Raw genomic sequence first — 18,013 nt, forward strand, 5'->3', positions numbered from 1 at the left:
AAAACTACTTCCTGTCAAAAACAAACAAACAAAAAAAAACAATAGCCAAGATATAGACACAACCAAAATGCCTATCAATAAACAATTAGATTAAAATATTGTGGCACATTTATACAATGGAGTATTACTCTGCATAAAAAAGAATGAAATCTTACCATTTGCAACAACATGAATAGACCTAGAGAATATTATGCTAAGTGAAGTAAGCAAGACTGAGAAAGACAAATACCATATGGTCTCACTTATATGTGGAATCTAAAGAACAGAATAAGAGCAAACAAAACAGAAATAGACAGAGATACAGAGAAAAAACTGATGGCTGCTAGATGGGAGATGGGTTGGGATATGGGGAAGAAGGTGAAGGGATTAGAAAGTACAAATTGGTAGTCACAAAATAATCATGGGGATGTGAAATACAATATGGGGAATACAATTAATAATGTTGTACAGATTATGTAGGGTGCCAGGTGGATACTGTACTTATCAGGGGGATCATTTCATAGATTGTGTAGATGCCTGACCACTGCGCTGTACACCAGAATCTGAAGTAGAATAATATTGAATGTCAACTCTAAGTACCAGGGGTGCCAAAAAATGTATACACACTTTAAGAAAGGAAAACACTGTATTAAATTATAATACCAACAACACAAGATGAATACAAGTCATGTGTATATATATTCATATTCACAGGATGTAAAGTACAGCATAGGGAATACAGTCAATGGTATAGTAACAGCTATATACGAAGTCAGACAATTAAGTTTGCGAACTTATTGCAACGATGTTGCTAACCTTTTTTGATATCAGAGGTATTATTCATTATGAATTTGCACCAACTGGACAAACAGTTAACCAAGTTTATTATTTGGAAGTGCTGAAAAGGCTGCATGAAAAAATTAGACTATCTGAATTTTTCACCAACAATTCATGGCTCTTGCATCACGACAATGCACCAGCTCACACGGCACTGTCTGTGAGGGAGTTTTTAGCCAGTAAACAAATAACTGTATTGGAACACCCTCCCTACTCACCTGATCTCCCCCAATGACTTCTTTGTTTACCGGAAGATTAAGGAAATATTGAAAGGAAGACATTCTGATAACAGTCAGGACATCAAGGTTAATATGACAACAGCTCTGATGGCCATTCCAGAAAAAGAGTTCCAAAATTGCTTTGAAGGGTGGATTAGGCGCTGACATTGGTGCATAGCTTCCCAAGGGGAGTACTTCGAAGGTGACCGTAGTGATGTTCAGCCATGAGGTATGTAGCACTTTTTCTAGGATGAGTTCGTGAACTTAATTGTCTGACCTCGTATCATGTCAGAGGGGAAGTAGACTGGAGGGGGGTTATCACTTTGTGAGGGGTATAAATATCTAATCACTATGTTGTTTTGTACACCTGAAACTAATTTTTAAAAAATATTTAAAAATAAACAAGTAAATCTCAAATAAAACCCTAACTTTACACCTCAAGTAATTTAAAAAGAACATAGAAAGCCCAAAGTTAGTAGAAGAAAAGAAATAACAAAGATCAGAGCAGAATTAAAGGAAATAGAGACTAAAAAAGGCAATGGAAAATATCAATAAAACTAAAAGATAGTTCTTCAAAAAAGATGAACAAAATAGGTAAACTTTTATCTAGACTCATCAAGATAAAAAAGAGCGAGAGAGGACTCAAACATATAAAATTAGAAACGAAAGTTGAGACATTACAGTTGATACCACAGAAATACAAAGGATCATAAGGGACTACTTTGAAAAATTATATGCCAACAAATTGGCAACCTAGAAGAAATGGACAATTCCTACAAACATAAAACCTACCAAGACTGAATCAGGAAGAAATAGAAAATCTGAATGGACCTCTTCGTAGTAAGGAGATTGAATCCAGTAATAAAAAATCTCCCAGCAAACAAAAGTTTAGGACTAGTCTTCACTGGTGAATTGTATCAAACATTCAAAGAATAATTATGACCTAATTATTCCAAAAAATAAAAGAGGGAACACTCCCAAACTCATTTTATGAGGCTAACATTACCCTGATACCAAAACCAGACAAGTATACCAAAACAAAACAAAAATACAGGCAGGCCTATACACGTGATGAACATAGATGCAAAAATCCTCCATAAAATACTAGCAAACTGAATTCAACCATACATTAAAAGGATCATACACCATTGTCAAGTGGGAATTATTCAAGGAGTGCAAGGATAGTTCAACATCCACAAATGAATCAATGTGATATATCATTTAAAGAAAGTGAAGGACTGGGGCCGGCCCGGTCGCTCAGGTGGTTGGAGCTCCGTGCTCCTAACTCCAAAGGCTGCAGGTTCAATTCCCACTTGGGCCAGTGGGCTCTCAATCACAAGGTTGCCAGTTTGATTCCTCGAGTCCTGCAAGGGATGGTGGGCAGCGCCCCCTGCAACTAAAGATTGAACATGGCATCCTGAGCTGAGCTGCCACTGAGCTCCCAGATGGTTCAGTTGATTGGAACATGTCCTCTCAACCACAAGGTTGCCGGTTTGACTCCCACAAGGGATGGTGGGCTGCACCCCCTACAACTAGCAACGGCAACTGGACCTGGAACTGAGCTGCACCCTCCACAACTAAGACTGAAAGGACAACAACTTGAAGCTGAACGGCATCCTCCAAAACTAAGGCACCCTCCACAACTAAGATTGAAAGGACAACAACTTGACTTGGAAAAAAAAAGTCCTTGAATTACACACTGTTCCCCAATAAAGTCCTGTTCCCTTTCCCCAATAAAATCTAAAAAATAAATAAATAAATAAAAAAGAAAGTGAAGGATAAAAATCATATGATTATCTTAATAGATGCAGAAAACATATTTGACAAAATTAACCATCCATTTATGACAAAAACTCAACAAATTGTGTATAGAGGGAACATACCTCAACATATTAAGGCCACATATGATAAGCCCACAACTAATATCATACTTAATGGTAAAAGCTGAAAAGTTTTTCCTCTAAGAACAGGAACAAGACAGGAGTCCCACTCTCGCCACTTTGATTCAACATAATATTAGAAGTCCTAGACAGGGTAATTACTCAAGAAAATAAAAGGCATCCAAATTGGAAAGGAAGAAGTGAAAATGCTACTTTGCAGACAACATAATCTTCTATTTAGAAAACCCTAAAGACACCATCAAAGTCTTTAGAACTAATAAACAATTTCAGTAAAGCTACAGAATACAAAATCAATATACAAAAATCTGTTGCATCTCTATACACTAATAACAAGCTATCAGAAAGAGAAATTAAGAAAACAATCCCATTTATAATTGCATCAAAAAGAATAAAATACCAAGGAACAGAATTTAACCAAGGAGGTGAAATACTTGTACACTGAAAACTATAAGGTGTTGATGAACAAAATTGAAGAAGACACAAATAAAAAGATATTCCACGTTCACAGGATCAAAGAATTAATATTTTTTAAATGTCCATACTACTCAAAGCAATCTACAAAATCAATGCAAGCCTTACTAAAGTCAAATGGCATTATTCATAGAGATAGGACAAACAATCCTAAAATTTGTATCGACCCACATAAGACCCCAAAGCAATCTGGAGAAAAATAGCAAAGCTGGAGCCATCATGCTCCATTATTTCAAACTTTATTACAAAGCTATACCAAAAAAGTATGATATTGGCAAAAATATAGACACACAAATCAATGGAACAGAATAGAGAGCCCAGATATAAATCCATGCATACGTGGTCAATTAATTTATGACAAAGGTGCCAGAATATACAATGGAGAAAACAGTCTCTTCAATAAACGGTGTTGGGAAAACTTCACAGCCACATTCAAAAGAATGAAACTCAACCACTACCTGACAACATACACAAAAATCAACTAACAAAATCATACACAAAATGGGAGCAAAGTCTTGAACATAAGACATGAAACCATAAAACTCCTAGAAGAAAAATTTGAGGGAAACCTCCTTCACATTTGTCTTGGCAGTAGTTTTTTTTGGATTTGAAACCAAAAGCAAAGGCAATAAAAGAAAAACAAGTGGAAGTACATCAAACCAAAAAGCTCTGCACAGGAAAAGAAACCAACAAAATTCAAAGTCAACCTCCTGAACTGGAGAAAATATTTGCAAATCATATATCTGATAAGGAGTTAATATCCAAGATATATAAAAACTCAGATACACTCATTACAAAAAAAATCTGATTTAAAATGGGAAGAGAGCTGGATAGACATTTTTTCTGAAGACAACATACAGATGTGCAACAGGTACATGAAAAGTTGCGCAGTATCACTAATAATTGGGGAAATGCAAGTCAAAACCACAATGAGATACCACCTCATACCCGTTAGAATGGTTATTATAAAAAAGACAAGAGATAATAAATTTTAGCAAGATATGGAGAAAAGGGAACCCTGTACACTGTTGGTGGGACTGTAAATTAGTGCAGACACTACAGAAACATAGTATGGTGGTTCTCAAAAAATTAAAAATAGAACTAAAATATGATCCGGCAATTCCACTTCTGGGTATGTACCCAAAGGAGATGAAATCACTTACCTCAAATAGATATCTGCACCCCGTGTTCTTCGCAGCATTACAGTATTCCACCCTTATCTGCGGTTTCACTTTCCGTAGTTTCAGTTATCCACAGTCAACTGGGTCCAAACATAGTAAATACAAAATTCCAGAAATAAACAATTCATAAGTTTTAAATTGCACACCATTCTGAGTAGCATGATGAAATCTTGTGCCATCCCACTCTGTCCTGCCTGGGACATCAATTATCCCTTTGTCCAATGTGTCCCCGCTGTGTACACTACATACATGTTAGTCACTTAGTAGCATCTGGGTTATCAGATCCACTGTTGTGGTATTGCAGTGCTTGTGGGAAAGCAATCCTTATTTTACTTAATAATGGCCTCAAAGCACAACCGTAGATTAAACTTTACCATAGGTATGTAGGTATAAGAAAAAAGATAGTGTATATAGGGCTAAGCACTATCCAGTTTCAGGCATCCACTGGGGGTCTTCAAACGTATCCTTCGCAGATAAGGGGGGGCTACTCTATTTACAATAACCAAGATGGAGAAGCAACTTAAGTGTCCACTGACAGATGACTGTATAAAGAAAATGTGGTAAAAAGTACAGAATAGGGAATACAGTCGATAATATTGTAATAGCTATGCATGGTGTCAGATGGGTACTAGACTTAGAATGATCACTTCATAAGTTATATAAATGTCTAATCATTATGTGTACACCTGAAACTAATATCATATTGCACGTCAACTATAATTTAAAAATTACCACAAAAAAATTTTAATGTGTTGTGTGTATATATATGGATTATAGAGATATATACATACACACACAATGGAATATTATTCAGCCATAAAAAGAATAAAATCTAGCCATTTATAACAACATGGATGGAGCTTGAGGACATTATACTAAGTGGAATAAGTCAGACAAAAAAAGACAAATACTTTATTGTAGAATCAAACAAACAAACAAAAAAACCTTCATAGATAGAGAACAGATTGGTGGCTGCCAAAGGTGGGAGGATGGGGATGGGTGAAGGTGGTCAATATATACAAACTTCCAGTTATAAGACAAATAAGTCCGGGACATTAATGTATAGTATACTGACTATAGTTAACAGTACTATATATTTGAAAGCCACTAAGTATAAATCTCAAAGCTTCTCATTACAAGAAAAAACTTTGTAGCTATGTGTGGTGATGGATGTCAAGTAAACTTACTATGGTAATGACTTTAAAATATATACGTATATCAAGTCATTATGTTGTACACCTAAAGCAAATACAATGTTATATGTTAATTATATCTCAATTAAAAAAAACACACAAGACTCCTGAGAAAGAAAAGTCCTGAACCTGAAGTCTTCACCGGTAATTTCTACAAACATTTAAACAGCATCTAATACCAATCCTTCTCAAACCTTCCCAAAAAATTTGAAAAGGGAACACTTCCTCATTCTCTGAGGTCAGTATGACTCTGATATCAAAGCTAGAAAAAGACACCACAAGACAAGAAAATTACATTGCATCCTCATGATTTGGCCCGATGAGCCTATTCTCGTGGCATCATGATGGTGTACCAATGAGAGGCTGGATTCAGCTACATCCGATACTCACAGATCTATGTAAAAGCAGTGAGAGATGCACTAAAAGCAGAATTCAAAGCAAATGCCAAGAAGACTTCTGGCAGCAGCATGAAAATTGTAAAAGTGAAAAAGGAACAGTCTACCCTGACTAAAGCAGCAAATGCTACAATTTCAAGGTGAAGATGTGTGGGCACATGTTATGGCAGAGTGAAAACGATCTCACTTCATAAGGAAAAAGAAATACCTGTCTTGTTCATAGCTAGACAATGCCAATAAATTGAAGTATGGTAGAAAGGAAGGAAGGAAGGAAGGAAGGAAGGAAGGAAGGAAGGAAGGAAGGAAGGAAGGAAGGAAGGAAGGAAGGAGAAAGAAAGGAGGGAGGGAGGGAGGGAGGGAGGGAGGGAGGGAGGGAGGGAGGGAGGGAGGGAAGGAGGGAAGGAAGGGAATTCTTGGTGAAAAGTTCAGGTCATTTAACTTTTTCACACAACCTTTTCAGCACTTCCAAATAGTAAACTTGGTTAACTGTTTGTCCAGTTGATACAAATTCATAATAAATAATCCCTGATATCAAAAAAGGTTAGCAGCATCATTGCAACAAGTTCACTAATTGTCGTGAATTAATGGTTAAATGATTTTTGACAAAGCATGCCAACACCATATAATGGGCAAAGGACAGTCTTTTCAACAAATGATGCTGCAGAAACTGGATATCCACGTGCAGAAGAATGAATTAGACACTTACCTAACTCTATATACAAAAATTAACTAGAAGTGGATCAAGGACTTAAGTGTAAAGACTGAAATAATAAAACTCTTAGAAGAAAACGTAGAACAAAACCTTCACAACATTGGATTTGGCATTGATTTCTTGGATATGACACTAAAGGGACAGGTAACAAAGGAAAAACAGACAAATTAGACTTCATGGAAAATTTAAAATTTTGTACATCAAAAGACACTATTCACAGAATGGGAGAAAATATTTGCACATCACATATCTGATAAGGGATTTTAATATCCAGAATTTATAGAGAATTTCTAAAACTCAACAACAACAACAACAAAATAACCAGATTCAAAAATGGGCAAAGAACTTGAATAGACATTTCCCCAAAGAAGGTAAACAAAAAGCAAGTAAGCACATAAAAAATGCCCAATATCACTAGTCATTAGGAAAATGCAAATCAAAACCACAATGAGACACTACCTCGCACCCATTATGATGACTACGACCAAAAAAAAAAAAAATTTAAAAGAAGTGTTGGCAAAGATGTAGATAAACTGAACCCTTGTGCCCTGTTGGTGGGAATGTAAAATGGTACAGCTACTGTGGAAAACAGTACGTTGGTTCCTCAAGAAATTAAAAATAGAACTACCATATCATCCACCAATCCCACTTCTAGGTATATGCCCCAAAGAATTGGAAACAGGATCTCAACAAGATATTTGTACACTTATGTTCATAGCAACATTATTTACAATAACTAAAACATGGAAGCAACTAAGAGTCCATTGACTGATGAAGGGATAAGCAAAATGTGGTATATACATACAATGGAATATTATTCAACCTTAAAAATGAAGTAAATTCTGCAATATGCTACAACATGGATGAACCTTGAGGAAAGTATGCTAAGTAAAATAAACCAGTCACAAAAAGACAAATACTGGATGATTCCATTTATATGAGTTATCTCAAGTAGTCAAAATCATAATGACAGAAATTGTAATGATGGTTGCCAGGGGCTGAGGGGAGAAGATTGCGGAGTCGTTGTTTAATAGGTATAGAGTGTTTCAGTTCTACAAGTTGAAAAGAGCTATGGGGATAAATGTTATTGATGGCTGTACAACAGTGTGAATGTATTTAATACCACTGAACTACACTTAAAAATGGTTAAGATGGTACATTTTAGGCTATGTGTATTTTACAACAATAAAACCAAACTAACAAAAACACCAAAAATCTCACTGTTCTTACTGAGATTCAGCCATTTTTCTCACATAAACACTTCCTGAATTGCTGCAAGCCTTTGGTTAATTTCTAGAGTTTGGAAAAGTTAATTTTGACCATTTTGCCAGTTTTCTCATTGCTTTTACGGAGCAGAGAATTTTTGGAGATGCTGTCGTGCAGGGACTCATCTCCCACTCCCCGCACGAGAACACAGAATACGGTGAGGCCACGAAGGAACAACAACGGAGCCACATATAGGGGAGTCAGACCACTATATTCCCGATGGCGGCTGGTCGAGACACAAAAGCAAACATTTGCCTGCAACCCAGTCTCGCTGGAGGCCAGGCGAGACACAGGAAGTAGGATCCACACGATCCCCAACCCGCCATCCACGCTTGCTAACCCCACTTGCTAGCTGCAATCCGCCATCTGCTTCTCTGCCAACCAACCAACCCCCTAGTGTAGCCATGGCAGTTATATTAGTGGCTAATGGCTAACTGGAAATAGCTGATGGCCACCAGCCACAGCAGATGGCCATCTAATAACTGAGCCAGCACCCTTCCACGTGAGGCCGAGAGCCTGGAAACTGCTCTCTGGGGCTCTGTTCCCACAGATGCATACTCTGCTGTTTTTGCCAATATCCATGGCTTTGCATTGTGAATATCGCTGTGGCTGCTTCTACTGGCTGGGGGAAAGCAAAGGCTATAACAACCCCAGTCAATTAGGAAAATTCTTGCTGTTCTGGAAAAAGGCCCCAGCTCTTACTTGACTTGAAAAGCTCACCTCTGTCAAAGATGAAAAATCAAAGAGGAACTGATGGAAGACGTACGCAAAGATACTAGAAGTAAAAAGGAGGAAAGAAGCAAGATAAACAAGAAAACTGAAGAACACTTACTAGAAAATCATTACCAATGGGCAGGTGAAAAATTCTATCAGATATTTCATCTTAAAAAGAAAAACAAAAAGCTCTTCCGTAAAACCAAAGCACAAGGACAGGACTAAAAGGACGTGTGAGAATGGCAAGGCAACAAAAGGAGCAAGGCGTGAGCTGGCAAAACCCAGGAAACAAGGGAAAGAAAAAAGAAATTAAAGCAGCACAGAAACGAAGGTGAAATTGAAAGAATCACAGGGAACAAACAGAGGCTGCAAAAACACAGAAGGGAGTTTGGAGGACCGGATGTGAAATGTGAGCAAAATAAAATGGCTTACAAAGAAATGACATACGTGACAAATGGGCAGGAGAGTCAATATATACATGATTGGCGTCCGCAAATCCAAAGAATGTATTTAAAGACAGAACCCTGAAATTGCTACCGGCAATAAGGGAATACATGATTAGACATTCTGAATGGCCATGTCCCAGTAAAAGTGGGTATAAACGTCCCACACTTCCAAATGCTAGTAAAGTTACTGAACTTCAAAGATAAGGAAAGAATCCTTTGAACCAACAGGCGAACAGATGAAGTCACCAATGAGAAGAATGTGGCTGGGCCGACACATCCCTACACCTGTATTCAAAGCTGGAGGACAGCAGAGCCAGCAAGGCCCCAAAATCCTGCAAGAAGCAGACGTACCCAAAGATATTTACACCCCGCCCAAACATTTTTTTGAACATGCAAAACTCAAGTGATTTTGTTCTCTTAAGACCCTTCTGAGAAAAATACTCAAAGGAAAATTCAGCCATCCAAGAGGGAAAGGCAAAACAGAAGTTCTGGTGTAGCAGATCTCCTAGGAGGACCCAACTGAGGACTCCTGCATTTGTGCTCAATGACCTACTTGTCTATTTGATACCCCAGAAGGATCATTTTAACACCCCTTCTCTATAGACAAAATTATTGTCAATAATTGTGTTCTAATCGGTAATAAGCATTTTTGAGATTCATCTTCAGTTTTAAAACAATTAACACTTAAGAAGAACTTCAAATTTTAAAAATATTCAATCGAAGAAAATCGTTTATGTATGAATTAAAATTTGTGCTGCCCCCCCAAAAAAAAATTGCACCTTGCTGTTTACACTCGATTTTGCTGTTTTAAATTTACAAAAAAAAAAAAAAATCTTTAAGTGATCATACAGAATGACAGAATTGAAATGATTCCAGTTCTGTTTCATCATTTTTACAACCACTTGCCATCATTGTTAATTTCATATTCACCAATTAAATGCAGGAATAGGTAGTAAAGCTGGAGCAGGAGACACAAAATGCACCTGAAGTGAGCTTGAGGGATTCCAAACCTTTAGGGACCCGTTTTGCATATGTACCGTGTAGCTGAGTTTATGTGTGTGATGGGTCGGGGGAAGCTTCCTACTATGCAAATTGGGAGTTTTCCAAATTGGCTCCCATGCAGACTATAAAGGATAAATAATAAAAATAGCTAGTGTAAAGCATACAGAGTTGTTTCTCTAATTGAAATTCAACAATGACCAAAGCAATTGTAACGAGATTTGGAGGGGGAGGGGGAAGGAGCATTTAATCCCTATCGTTGTTTAGGATTGCCAGTGCAAGGTTTTACAATAAAAAGCCGACATTGTTTTTAAATTCTCTATATCTTTTATTGTTTTTAAACAATAAAAGAGATTGTTTAAAAGATATTACAATTAAAAGATATTGTTTTATATCTTTTATTGTTTTTATTGTTTTATTGTTTTTAAATTCTCTATATCTTTTAACTTTTTCAACTTTGCAATGATATAGAAAGAAGTCACAGGTAGAAGAGGTCATTAAACAGGGAAAACAATCTATATTATATATTCGAGCTAGACAGCCCATCACAAGGTAAAATTACAACAACAAATCTGTACAGACCATGGACCCCTGTTGTCAGCACCGAGGGCCGACATGCCCAGTGCCCAGCCCAGCCCAGCACTGGGACCTCCCCCATCCTCAAGCCTCCTGACCCTACAACTCCCCTGTTCCAAATCCACAGCCCAGATGGAGACGGTGAGGTGAGAGAGTAGTCATACTTGGAGGCAATAACCTCTGGGTCAAGTACAGACAGAAACAGACATACCTTGTGAGGACAGAGCCAGGAGTGCAGTTTCCAGGCTCTCAGCCTCATGTGGAAAAGTGCTGGCTCAGGTAGTAAATGGCCATCAACTGTGATTGGATGGCCATCAGCTGTGGCTAGTTGGCCATCAGCTGTAACCAGTGAGCCATTGGCTACTAATGTAACTGCCATGGCTACGCTAGCAGAAAATGGGGGCTAGCAAGAAGGTGGTGGCTGACCTAGCAAGCGCGGATTGCAATTAGCACGGCAGATTGCAGCTAGCAAGTGAGGTTGGTTGGCAGAGAGAAGAGGATGGCGGGTTGCGGACAGTGTGGCTCCTGCTTCCTGTGTCTCCAACCCAGCCGCCAGTGGGACTATAGTGGTATGATTCCCCTATCTATGGCTCCGTGGGTGTTCCTTTTTGGCCTCACCATGTCCTGCGTTCTTATGTGGGGAGCGGGACTAGAGATGCCACATGACGCCCTGCACGACATACCTGCAGTAAAGAAAGGTGTCCCGCTGACCACCCCTGAGATCCATGCAGGAGTAAGCAATGAAATGCAGAAAACACTGGAACTGAAGACAATGGTCAGTGAGGATGTGAGGATCATGGCCGAGCACAGAAATGGCAAGACACTGTCAGGAGGCAGAACAGGACCTTGAATAGATGAGCCTGAAGAGACTCCACCTGTTAGAAGAGGCCTATAGTTTGATTACCTGTAAGCAGAAGGACAAGAATGCTTCAGAATTTGGCAAAGAAACAACACAGGAGACCTCGTCAGCCTGACAGCCCAGGAGAGTGCAGTTGTTTGCGATCCAGAACCCCTGCTTTTCACAGGGCACCTACTAGCATGTAGTTAGGCCTTACTGGGAATTAGTGCATTTGCATTTCCTTCCCGGGAACTTTCTTTTCCATAAAGAAAAGAAGAGGGCCGGCCAGGTGGCTCAGGTGGTTGGAGCTCTGTGTTCCTAACTCCGAAGGCTGACGGTTCAATTCCCACATAGGCCAGTGGGCTCTCAACCACAAGGTTGCTGGTTCAACAACTCGAGTCCCACAAGGGATGGTGGGCTCTGCCCCTGCAACTAAGATTGAACACAGCACCTTGAGCTGAGCTGCCGCTGAGCTGCCGGATGGCTCTGTTGGTTGGAGCGCGTCCTCTCAACCACAAGATTGCCGGTTCGACTCCCGCAAGGGATGGTGGGCTGCGCCCCCTGCAATTAACAACGGCAACTGGACCTGGAGCTGAGCTGCGCCCTCCACAACTAAGACTGAAAGGACAACAACTTGAAGTTGAACAGCACCCTCCACAACTAAGATTAAAAGGACAACAACTTGACTTGGAAAAAAAGTCCTGTAAGTACACACTGTGTCATGCGGGGGACCCTGCTCGCTGCGCCATTTGTCATGCAGGAAGGCCTGCGGGGTCTCAGCTCCCGCTCCCCACACAAGAATGCAGGATATGGTGAGGCCAAAAAGGAACACCCATGGAGCCATAGGTAGGGGAGTCATACCACTTTATTCTCTCTGGCGGCACTATACTCTCACTGGAGGCTGGATCCACACTGTCCGCAAACCACCATCCACACTTGCCAGCCCAGCCGCCATCTTCTTGCTAGCCCCATTCTTCCTTCTCTTCTCCTCTCTCCTCCTCGTAGCCACAGCAGTTATATTAGTGGCCAATGGCTCACTGGTTACAGCTGCCGGCCAACTAGCCACAGCTGATGGCCATGCAATCACAGTTGGCCATTTACTACCTGAGCCAGCACCTGTCTATGTGAGGCCGAGAGCCTGGAAACTACTCTCTGGGGCTCCGCCCCCACACTCCACCCCTACAGGCTCTCGCCTCACAATCTACGCGACAAGCGTCTTCCGCGAGGGGACCTGTGCGAGGAGCCTGGGGGTGAATGCAATATCCTGGACACAGCCAGGCTCTCTGGGCACAGCCAGGGTTTCTCAGGGCACCACCAGTGCTTCTGGGCACGGCCAGACTTCCTGGACTTCTTAGGGTACCACCTGTCTTCCCGGACACAGCCAGGGTTTCTCAGGGCACCACCAGTACTCCTGGGCACAGCCAGACTTCCTGGACTTCTTAGGGTACCACCAGTTTCCCCGGGCACAGCTAGGATTTCTCAGGGCACCACCAGTACTCCTGGGCACAGCTAGACTTCCTGGACTTCTTAGGGTACCACCTGTCTTCCCGGACACAGCCAGGGTTTCTCAGGGCACCACCAGTACTCCTGGGCACTACCAGACTTCCTGGACTTCTTAGGGTACCACCTGTCTTCCCGGACACAGCCAGGGTTTCTCAGGGCACCACCAGTACTCCTGGGCACAGCCAGACTTCCTGGACTTCTTAGGGTACCACCTGTCTTCCCGGACACAGCCAGGGTTTCTCAGGGCACCACCAGTACTCCTGGGCACTGCCAGACTTCCTGGACTTCTTAGGGTACCACCTGTCTTCCCGGACACAGCCAGGGTTTCTCAGGGCACCACCAGTACTCCTGGGCACAGCCAGACTTCCTGGACTCAGCCAGGGCTCTCAGGGCACTGCCACTCTCTCTGGGAACAGCCCGACTTCCTGGGCACAGCCAGGGTATCTTCAGGGCTCAGCCAGACCTCTCAGCGCACTGCCACTCTCTCTGTGCCTCTCAGGGTACCCTGCTGGAACAACAGCGACTCACAATCAAGGTGCTTACATATTCTCAATGGCGGCCAGTCAAGACAAAAGCAAATATCCCCCAGTTCCACTAACAACAGTTCCCAAACAAACAGTCAAGCGGTCCATTAAATTAGGGATGGAAGGCAATTCCCCATAGTCCATAGTCATTCGCCAGGACTGTCCTGGGGGTGAGGGACGACCTTGACCTCACCCTCATCTCCCACGGAGGACTCAGCAAGCGTTACCTCCTGGGACTGTAAGTCCTGCATCCGGGCTGCCTGAGCAGGAACTTCCCCGGCCCACAGGGCTGCAACGACCTTTGCTTTCTCCGGCCTGTGCTGGTTGGGGAACCGTCCACATCTTTCCACCCCTCCACGGGGCTCCATCTCTGCAGCAGCTGCATGGCTTTTCCTGTGCTGGTGGGAGAACCGTCCACGTCCTCCCACCCCTCCACGGGGGTCCAGCTCTCCGGCAGCTGCTCCTCCTGGTCTTCCTGAGACTGAGTGTTCATACACACAAACTGCTCCACTGTCCTTTGGAGAGCTTTGGCTGGCACCATATCCTGCCGACTACGCCATGTGTCGTGCGGGGGACCCTGCTCGCTGCGCCATTTGTCATGCAGGAAGGCCTGCGGGGTCTCAGCTCCCGCTCCCCACACAAGAATGCAGGATATGGTGAGGCCAAAAAGGAACACCCATGGAGCCATAGGTAGGGGAGTCATACCACTTTATTCTCTCTGGCGGCACTATACTCTCACTGGAGGCTGGATCCACACTGTCCGCAAACCACCATCCACACTTGCCAGCCCAGCCGCCATCTTCTTGCTAGCCCCATTCTTCCTTCTCTTCTCCTCTCTCCTCCTCATAGCCACAGCAGTTATATTAGTGGCCAATGGCTCACTGGTTACAGCTGCCGGCCAACTAGCCACAGCTGATGGCCATGCAATCACAGTTGGCCATTTACTACCTGAGCCAGCACCTGTCTATGTGAGGCCGAGAGCCTGGAAACTACTCTCTGGGGCTCCGCCCCCACACACTGTTACCCAATAAAGTTCTGTTCCCCTTACCCAATAAAGTTCTGTTCCCCGTACCCAATAAAAAAATCTTGGAAAAAAAAAGAAGATATCAAGTGACTGAACAACAGGCTCTGCAGAAATCTTTTTTAGTGGTAAAACAAGTTATTTAAAAGATGTCAATGTGTGAACACTATGATAGATTTTGAAGAAACCAATGAACAAAAGCAGAACATACCTGAAGAGGTGTCCGGGCTTTCAAATGCAATCTTCTAGAAAGCTTGAGGACCTGGATCAAATGCAAGGGGGAAGTCTTCCTGTTATTTGGAGGAACTGAAGGAGGAAAGAATGTAAAGGAGATGTGGAAAGCTTGTAACAAGGAATTTAGTAAAACTTTAGGAAGGAAAAGAAAAGCCCTTAATGAACAAAACCAAGGAGAGAGAAGGTGAAATCTGAGTGAAATCAAATTCAAGAAAAGACTTAAGAAGACTTAAGAAGAGCACGGAGCAGTTACCACAGGAAGCAAAAAATGAGCAAGCAGCATTCCAAATCTTCCAACAGCTTCAGAAAACCCTACAAGAGCTCTCCCGACTGACTGGGCCACACACTGCAATCCCCTGGGAAGCTTTAAAACCACGGAGGCTGGGCCCCACTTCCAGAGAGCCTCATTTAATTGGTCTCAGGTGTGGCCTGATGGTTGGGATTTTTCAAAGCTCCCCAGGTGATTCTGATGGGCAGCCAGGATTGACAACCAGAAGCTCTCACTTCCAAAAAAAATGAAAGAAATTCAAGTTTTGAAAAATTGCATTATGCAGCTGACAATGACCAGATGACACCACTTTTTAAAGTTGGAGAAGGCCATGAACAAAACTCTGGTTTAAAAAAATATTGTATTTGAACTGGAAAAACTCAAATGTCTGTCAACAGCAGAATGGATAACCAAACTGTGGTATCCATACACGGAATGATCTGATACAGGCACTAAGGATAAATCTCAAAAAAGTCAGACATAAAAGAGTGCATTCTATATAAGTCTAATTGTGTGAAGTTCAAGAACAGGCAAAATTCATCTGTGGTGACAGAAATCAGAACAGCAGTTTCCTCTGGGCTGTAGAGGTGGGAATTGACTGGAAAGAGCTACACATAGAATGTTCTCTACCTTGTTTTGAGTGGTGGTTACACAGGTGTAAAAAACTGTCAAAATTCATCAAACAGAGCACTTAATTTCAGAGCATTTTATTGTGTGTAAATTGTACTTGATTTTTTTTAAAAAAAGGCTGTACTTGTAAAAGAGACCATTTCTAATCTAAACTGAGTGATGAGGTATAAACTCATCAAGAGCTTATAAGACAAGAGCTCCATTCTGCACAGTGATGATGAAAATCAAATGCAGAACCTTGTGGCAGAAAGCAAACCTGAGCTGCCACGTCAGCGGAGAAGGGAGCTCTGCAGATGATTCCAGAGAGTGAATGGAAGGAAGGCAGATCTCAGCTTCAGGGGAAGCAAAACCTCCTAAGCAGAGAATTCAAGAACAAGAAGGCGATTGTAGGAAGGAAAGACAGACATCAGTCTAACAAAACCTAAATCACTCTTCATGATCAGAAAGTCAATGAGAATACGTGCTCTTCTGTTGCTGCCAGAAGAGATTTTGCTGGAGAGAAGAAGCACGCTGCCAGCCTACGACAGAAATTAATGTAAGTAAAACTAAAGACAGCAATGCTTCAAATACTAGTGACTATAAAACCAATTCTGGAAAGACAGGATCATAAAATCCTACTTCAGAGAAGTTCTCTAAGCTAGAGGTCAGCAAACTTTTTCTGTAATGGGCCAGATAGTAAATATCTTAGGCTGTGCAGGCCATAGGGTCTCTGTTGCAAATACCCCCGTATACTCAACACTGTCATTATAGCATGAAAGCAGCTATAGACAATGCATAAACAGGTGGTGTTTATATAAAAAGGGTGGTGCCTATATTCCAATAAAAGTCTATCTACAAAAACAAAGCTCATAGACAATAGAAATTTCTTTGTGTGTTATGTAACAGTAGTGAGCAGGTGAACAGCCTTCTTCCATGCAGTTATTCAGGTACCAAGGAAGGCTATTGGAGAAAACTGAGGCTCGGTGGCAAAACAAGCGGCAGAGTGGGGACTAGACTTTAGGCAGCCTGGTGTTTGGCCCAGAACCCAGAACTCAGCCATGCTGAGCCCAAACACCACGCTGCTTATGTCCATTCTAGTTTCATAATTTTTGTATATCTTGACCTTGCATTGTGAGGATCAGTCATCTTTATCAAAGCAAGTACAGTGGCACCTCGGTTTTCGAACGTAATCCACGAGTTCTGAAACGTTCAAAAACAGCCTACAGCTAGGCCTCAGATCTTGCACTGGGCAGAAGCCGTGTGACATGTTCAACTTCTGAGTCATGTTAAAAAAATGAAGCATTTACTTCCGGGTTTACGGCGTTCATAAACCAAAATGTTCATCAATGGAGACGTTCGAAACCCAAAGTACCACTGTATAGTGCTGGGTATGTTAATTTGGTGTGCAGAATATTTAAAATAAGATTGAATGAATGAATGAATGAATGAATGAATGAATGAATGAATGAATGAATGAATGATGACTACTATAATGTGACTTTAGTTTCTTCCTTCTCATTGTGGGGGGAGGGGGAAATTTTCCCCCTTCCGTACGCTAGTTCTTTTGGCTGATTGAATAATCAGATCAACATGAGTCAGGTTAACAGGAGAAAATCTAATCTCGTGTGCACGGGAACCCGACATACATGAGAAATTCATAGACAGAAAGGTTAAAATGAGATGTATGTGACGTCCCGAGCTAAGGAATGAGGAAGGCACCTGAGGCTTTAGAAGGGAAGAGGGTCATTCGTGTATCCAGAAGAAGAGCAGATGCTCAGTAATTAGATGTTTGCCTGCCATAGGTCAAGCAAAGATTGTCTCTGGTAATACCTCTTTTAATGGGTAAGGCGCCTACTTTAAATTTTTCTAGGTAATTAAGAGGAGGAACAGAAGTTTCTCTTGAGCCCACAAGGTCTCAATTACCTTTAGCTCAAAATAATCTGCATACCACATGTGCACATCTTAGGGCGACTCATTCTGAACCCCTACAGCATTTTACATTTACTTAGAGCTGTCATTTACTGTAAACCCCCTCAAATTCTTTTAGGTAGTAGGTGGGTTATAATACGAAATAAATCAGAGGGTTGAAAATGAGGGGCGCCAACGGAACCTAATCAGACAGGACACT

General features: G+C 41.6%; 1 pseudogene; it reads left to right on the forward strand.

The window, feature by feature from the left end:
- Positions 1–6,100: 6,100 nt before the first annotated feature.
- LOC109450948 (ATP synthase F(1) complex subunit epsilon, mitochondrial pseudogene) lies at positions 6,101–6,319 on the forward strand (annotated as a pseudogene).
- The last annotated feature ends 11,694 nt before the right edge of the window (positions 6,320–18,013 follow it).

This window comes from Rhinolophus sinicus, chromosome 2 (assembly GCF_057876585.1).
Source record: "Rhinolophus sinicus isolate RSI-liver-muscle chromosome 2, RSI-T2T, whole genome shotgun sequence".
NCBI lineage: Eukaryota > Metazoa > Chordata > Mammalia > Chiroptera > Rhinolophidae > Rhinolophus > Rhinolophus sinicus.